This window comes from Onychostruthus taczanowskii, unplaced genomic scaffold (assembly GCF_017590055.1).
Source record: "Onychostruthus taczanowskii isolate IOZ18803 unplaced genomic scaffold, ASM1759005v1 scaffold6, whole genome shotgun sequence".
Classification (NCBI taxonomy): domain Eukaryota; kingdom Metazoa; phylum Chordata; class Aves; order Passeriformes; family Passeridae; genus Onychostruthus; species Onychostruthus taczanowskii.
The window spans coordinates 10,981,433-10,988,020 of NW_024503679.1; the positions used below are offsets into that span (position 1 = coordinate 10,981,433).

Here is a 6,588-nt window from a genome sequence, read left to right on the forward strand (position 1 = left end):
GCTATATGGAACACAAAGAGCAAAGGCTTCTTTGAAAGGGGCTGCACTAACGAGATATGCTGCTCTCCATTACATGGCCTGAAGAATCTTGAAGGAATGCCATTTCCAGGAAGGGCAGCTTGGTACAAAAGCCTCACGGATGCCTCCCCACCCCTCAGCATTCTGGCTCACTGATGCTCTCAGAGCTCAGCTGGACACCACAACACTGGAAACATGCCTGACCAAAGTGAGTCTTTGACAATTCCCTCTCCTCTTCAGTTACAGCTTACCAAGCACAGAAATGCTCTTACCCACAAGGACTCAGAAGAGCCAAAGAGGCCACTTCTGACAGATTTAAGCAGGCAGACTTTGTTAACTAACATCAGACATTTCTCAGCCTGGTTTCATATATTTTAGTGTCTGTTTGGGAATAAAACTCTGAAAACAAGTATATCAGACAAGAGGAAAGCAAACCTACCCTACTTTAAAGAGTTGTGCCTAGGCAGACTGGGATCAGAAATAAGGTGAGGTTTTTTGCCACCTTTTTAAGGAGGAAGGCTGAAGTTACCTCTTTATGGAATGATTCCAGGAAATTAACACCTTTAACATCAGCCAAAGCTAATGACTTTTCTGAAAGACACACTGCAAAATCAGAAGGTACAGGCTTGTCACTACCAAGTAAGATATTTAGAACCACATTATGGGAACAGGAACTTCATTAAGGGAAGGGTAAAAAGTAGAGCACTGCATAGTTTTTTAAACAAAGGCAAGTTTTATGCCAGCATATTACTCAAATGTCACTCCAGGAAGTGCATGGAAGTGTCACACTGCTGAGCTTTCAGCAGTTTAAATGCAGAGGATGGTTTAGAGACCATCCAGATGAAGAGGAATACACTTGAGAAAGGCTCTGAAGCATGTGTCCTGATGGGAAAGGCTGCCAGACTAAGCACTGAGGACAAGCTACACAAGTACACAACCTGTGTAAGAGGACTCATGAGGAAAGCCTCAAGCTTTATTGCACAGTTCCATAGCCTTTTACTCAGCACCTGTACAAAAAATGCCTTTGTTTTCATGGCAAAGTACTAAGTCTAAACTGCTTTGTTTCCTGAAAATTACACAGGCCCAAGTATTTTAGGGCCACACCAATACTATGCCTCATCAGCTTATGCACAAAAAGCAAGTCATAACATCACTTATCTTGAGACTGGCATGTACCCAGCCCAAGCTCACCCAGTGCAGAACCTCCCATTACCTTCAGCGTGGCTCAGAGAACACGTCAGAAGCAAATGCTGAGATCTTGATGCATCACTCAGTACTTCTGGCCATTTAAAAGAGCCAGCTAAGACTCAGACCTCAAAGCACAGAGGGCATAATTCAGAATTAGCTGAGCACTTAAGGCACTTTAGGGTTAGATGTGGCCATGAGAGATAAAGGGCAGTCCTCAGGAGTTTGGCAAAGCCCACCACAGGTTTGTTGTCCAACATGTGACAGATTTTATGTCCAAAATAGAGAGGGCACACTGACATGGCCCATCACAAGGATGCTTAAAAGAACACTATTTAGACTGCCTATTGCAGTCCTCAGTGCAAATCCCTCCCTGGGCCAGGGCCATACCCAGGCCAGGATTTGGCTGGTTGGCAAGTACAGAAACCAACAAGTATTGTTTACACCCTGTCCAAAAAAAAATTCTTGGCTGGTGCCTTCATTGGAACTTGACCTTTTCATCAGTTACAAACTTGGCTCACACTAAATTTAGAGGTACTGTGAGGTTACAGGGATAAAGTTCATAGCACAAGGAACCATCAGCACAGTCAGAAAGACAGGTGCCTTGAACTAGAGCTTTCTACCTTGCCCTTGAGGAGTTCTACACCTTCAGAGCAGAAATCAAGCATCTCAGAGGGCTGGGTGTACAGCCCAAGGCAGGTTGCTTAAAAATGCACCCAAGAATAAATCTATAGCCAAGAGGGCCAAGGGCTCTTCAGCACTCTCACTTCTCCAAGAATGTTAATTTGCAGTCAAATGAGATTTGATATTCACTTCCTTCTAACTACAGGAACTGCCTTTGTTTCCCCACAATACCATCTTAACTAATCAGAAATAGTTCTATTTCAGGACAGGCAACTTTTATACATTAGCTAAGGTTGCTATGTAGAGACCTTGTTACATCACCTTATCCTGGTTCCTGTTTGTGTCAAATGGATTGGAAACCTCTGCATTAGCTTTTATTGCACACACCTCACAAACATGATTAAACCAAGACAGGAGCAGACGCTGACTTCACAGAAAACAATTAATCGCAGTAGTCAAATAATTATGCTTGCTCAAATAACATGAGCCTTTCCTTTAAGATAAAGTGCAGAGACTTGGGACTGTCTCTCCAACTACTATGTTATATAACTTTAGGTGCTTGTAGAAGAGGTCAAGATAACTTTTAGGTACAGAGAGAAATGTTGGATAACACCTTTGCACAGTTTTACAGCATTAGCAGGTGTCCCCTGCCTGCCACATAACTGTGCCAGGGAGCAGCACTAAGCTCCAGGGAAGAAATGGAGTAAACAGACTGTAGAGAACTCAACAAACCATGCTCAGAAGCTGAGGGAATGCTGCTGGAATCAAGCCACAAAAAGCTAAGCGAGCTAATAAAAACTGCATTATAGACCAACCCTCCTCAAGGAAGTCTGCTCTATTCCTTCATTATATTTTGAAGCATCACATTGTTAAAGCCTCATTTATCCTCTAACTGCAACCCCTCCACTCCCACACTGCCACAGGGCTCAGCTGAACGTACTGGAGGAACAGCTCAAGGTCCAAACACATCACAGCTGTTTGCTCAGCTAGAGGGCTGAGTGAGTGGGGAACATGCTCCACACACAGCAGGGAGAGCCCACCTAGAACAAATCACAACACAGGTAAGAGAACTTTATTTGAGAACAGTCCAGTTCAAGCAGCCTGAAAACACCTATATTGAACAGGATGAAAAGCTGAGGTGCTGTTTCACCAAGGTCTTTAAATACCTTGCTTACTGCTGTTCCCCTGAAGAGCAGCTCCTCTCCACAGGGGAGCAGAAGATCTGCAGAGTCATTCTCTCACAGCCTGCCCATGACAGATAGAAGGCTCGCGCTAGGAGAGTAATGTAATGCACACAAGTAACATTGAAAATAAAGCAAAAACGTTTCAGGACAGAAGAACTACACAAAGAGACAGGACAAACACACAGCTACCACCACTGCTGAATAATCATGCTCTTCCAGACTGCAACTAAAAGAGAGGTTTTGGAGCATGACAGCAGTCACCAGCAATTCCATGTGCAAAGAGCTACATTGCCCTCTCTCCTGCTGAATCAGAGTGACAGGCTAGGGGTATAACAGGCTTGTGTTTTAGGACATTTTGTCCTTACCTCTTACAAGGAGGTTCACTGTAAACGACTGTGCATGTGCTTATTCCACTCAGTACAACCCTTCATATTCACATATGCTCAACCAACGCTTCACAGAACTGGGTGTTCCAGATAAGAGAGCCAGGCTTGAATCCCCTCTGCACAAGCTTTTTGGAACCTGCAGCTCTACACAAAAGCATCTTTGAGGATGCTTTGAGGTAAGTTTAGAAGCAGGATAAGCTACTCTCAGCAGCAGTCAGCCACTTGGCCCTTCCTATGAGGGGCCTGTACTATACTTTTTGAGTACTCGATGACCTGAATAGGGCTGTAGCTCAGTTACCTGCAAATAAGACATGAGACATTTCAGAAAAGTTTGGTGTTTCCAGGAGCTCAACCCACATTAGCAGAGAAAGCTGTCAGTGTCATTTGTTTTAGCCACACTGAACCCATGATAAGAAGAAATGAAAGCATTTCTCAACAGCAGAGAGAGTAATAGTCAACTGCACTTGTTAGTCAGTCTAGAGATACAGATAAAAATCTGTTCTCTGCCAAGTCTGGCACTGCCTTCCACTGCCATTACCTCCAAGAGCTCAGGCTCAATGACGTTTCAAGCACCTGGTTTGTACTGAACTGCTTTGCAAAGCATTTTCAATTACTGCTGCCTGATACTGGCAGAGTCAGGCTGGCAGTCAGAGACAATCTTTATTGTTAAGTCAACTGAGGGAGCTGAAGGAAAGATAAGCTCTTGGGTGCAGAAGCCTTCCTAGAGCCAGGAAAGGCTAAGACAGCTGCCCCACAGGTACCTTCACTGCCACCCATATATGCTGGGCAAGTGGGACTTTGCTTCCCCACAAGAAGGACAGCGTGCCCTTGCACACTGAAATTAAACCAACTGAAATTCAGTCAATCAGCTGAGTTTGATCAGAATTTTAACTGCTTAAACTTTGCAAGATATATAGGCAGAAGAAGGGTAAATACTTGCACAGAAGATCAATTGAACTGCAGTACATTAAGAACAGCAATTCAGAGCTGTAACACATCATGAAACACACTCTTCCAGAGAAGCTCTGAAGTGCAGATGAAGACTCCAAAGTACCAACAAACCACGATTGTTTAGGCTTTTGCTGAAAAGTCCAAGTGATCAGTTTCAGGCTGGTCTTTGCACCTTTCAGTAGAAATTACAAGCAGCCAAGCCCAGCACTTATACTCCTACCAGACACTGAAAGATCCTGTTCTTGGTTAGCTTAATCCAAGTTCTGGTGCTGCCAGAGCTGGCTGTGTGAAAGTCTGGATGAAGGGGCAAGAGATACGGATGAAAAAAATGTAACAGGACAATAAAAATCCAGTAGCACCCAGGGGTTTCACTGCTTTAAAGCAACCATTCCCTATCCTACATCAAATCCCATTCCAAGCTGGAACTTGGACTCAGAAAACATCTTCATATGCCTGTGTCAAGGTCAAAGGAAGTTTTTTTTGCCACCTTTCCCTCCCAATACAACTCTTTCACATGACAGGTTTAATAAAGCAGCTTTATGAAACACTAATAGTTTAAGCTGCTATTCACTCTCTGAATAGAGAAATACAGCTTTTACAGGAAGAATAGAACAAGCTAATTTTTAAGTTTTTTCAAAAACAGTTCTGCAAGATAGAAGGTTTTATCTACAACCTCCACATCTTTTCCACACCTATAAGAGACAGTCTGGCACAATCTTAGGTCAGCCTGATCTTTTGTGCAGCTAATTGACTCAGTAACACAGACGACCTCCCATGCAAAAGCAACTATTTTTTAAGACTAAGACAGGAGAATGGAAGAACTCAAACATTAACTTTTATTTCTCTTTTCATATCCTTCCCGTTCTTACTCTTGACTTTGAGACCAAAATAAGTGATGCCTAGAAGAAGAATGGCTGCATGTCCACTGATCTAAAAAGAGACAAGAGAAGCTATTGAAACTTCTCTTGTGATATAAGAACTAAGCAAGCACCTCAGAGAGACAGTGACTCATGAAAGATAAGACAGCAACCCAAGACTACTCATCAATAAACTCCCTGCACAGGAAATACACATTATCAAAGAAAGTCTAAAAACAAGATATCACAAATGCAAACAACTGAACTGAGTGTTCTGGGGACACCACATCAGTAGGGACTACAACATGTCAACCTAAGCAATATTATGAACATGGCTGAGCATGATAATAATTGATAAATGAGGCATGGAAGATGAACACACTGTACCAGTAGCTGACTAACAAGCCAGGAACATTTGTTACAGAAGGACACACCAGTGCTGTGAAAGCCAAAAAGCAATCTAAGAGGCTGATAGGAATCTTTATACTTGCCAGACCAGTGACAATTGTTCATCAACAATAAGAGGAAGCTGCCACAAATTCTCTGAGGGAACCCACATGAGACTGAAAGTACAGAATGCAATCCCTCCAGCCATATCCGCATGAATAAAGCTGCTCCTGACATACCTCTGCAAACAAGTTAGCATCAGGTGAGACATCCCAGCAGCTGTACCTCATCAATTGTGATAGATACATGGACACTTCCTGCGCTGGAGGAGATGCACAAGTTACACCTGAGGGTGCACGATGGAGCGCAGTCCCATCACACAGGGTAACGCACAGCAGGCAACAAAAGGGAGCCTGAAGCTGACGCAAGATGCTCGTAGCAGGGTCAGGACCTTGGATGGTGAGCACCGAGGAAGAGCCCGCTTCAGCGGGAGCAGGATGACCTGACAGGGGCACGATGCCCCTGGCTCTCATTCCCCAAGGAGCACTCTCCGCTCCGCACCCAGCTCGGCCCTCCCTCCCTGAATGCCTGCAGCCCCTGCCCTGCACAGCCCCGCACCCAGGCAGCGAAGGGGGAAGCTGGCACCGCGCTCCCAACGCCGGGGAGAGCCCCGAGGAGACCGGACACTGCCCGCCGCAGCCCCACCGAGAGACATCCCCATCTCCCCCGGGAATAAACACGCGGGGCCGGGCGCGCAGACAGCCCACGGCAGGACGGCGGCCGGGCAGGTACAGACGCGGGGCAGCCACCCAGGCGTGCCGAGAGGAACGGGAAGGAGGCCCGGCCGTGCCCGAGCCCCGCGGGAAGGCGCTCCCACCTCACCTGCAGCCCCGGCCGGGCGCGAAGGCCCCGACAGCTCCTGCCGCCGCTCCCGCCCGTCTGCCCCGGGCCCGCCGCCCGCTGCCCTTTACCGGCCGCCCTCGCTCTCCCATTGGC

At 46.0% G+C, this 6,588-nt stretch overlaps 1 protein-coding gene across 2 annotated transcripts in view; it reads right to left on the minus strand.

The window, feature by feature from the left end:
- Nucleotides 1-6,588, minus strand: part of ABHD2 (abhydrolase domain containing 2, acylglycerol lipase) — a 38,608-nt gene extending 32,020 nt beyond the window's left edge. Inside the window, exons 1-2 of one of the 2 annotated variants that reach the window (XM_041418997.1) lie at nt 6,475-6,515; nt 5,832-5,914 (exon numbers count right to left, since the gene is read on the minus strand). The gene's annotated coding sequence lies outside the window, so the exon portion shown is untranslated. Of the gene's footprint in view, nt 1-5,831; nt 5,915-6,474 lie in introns of both variants that reach the window. The other variant, XM_041418996.1, reaches the window with a different exon arrangement.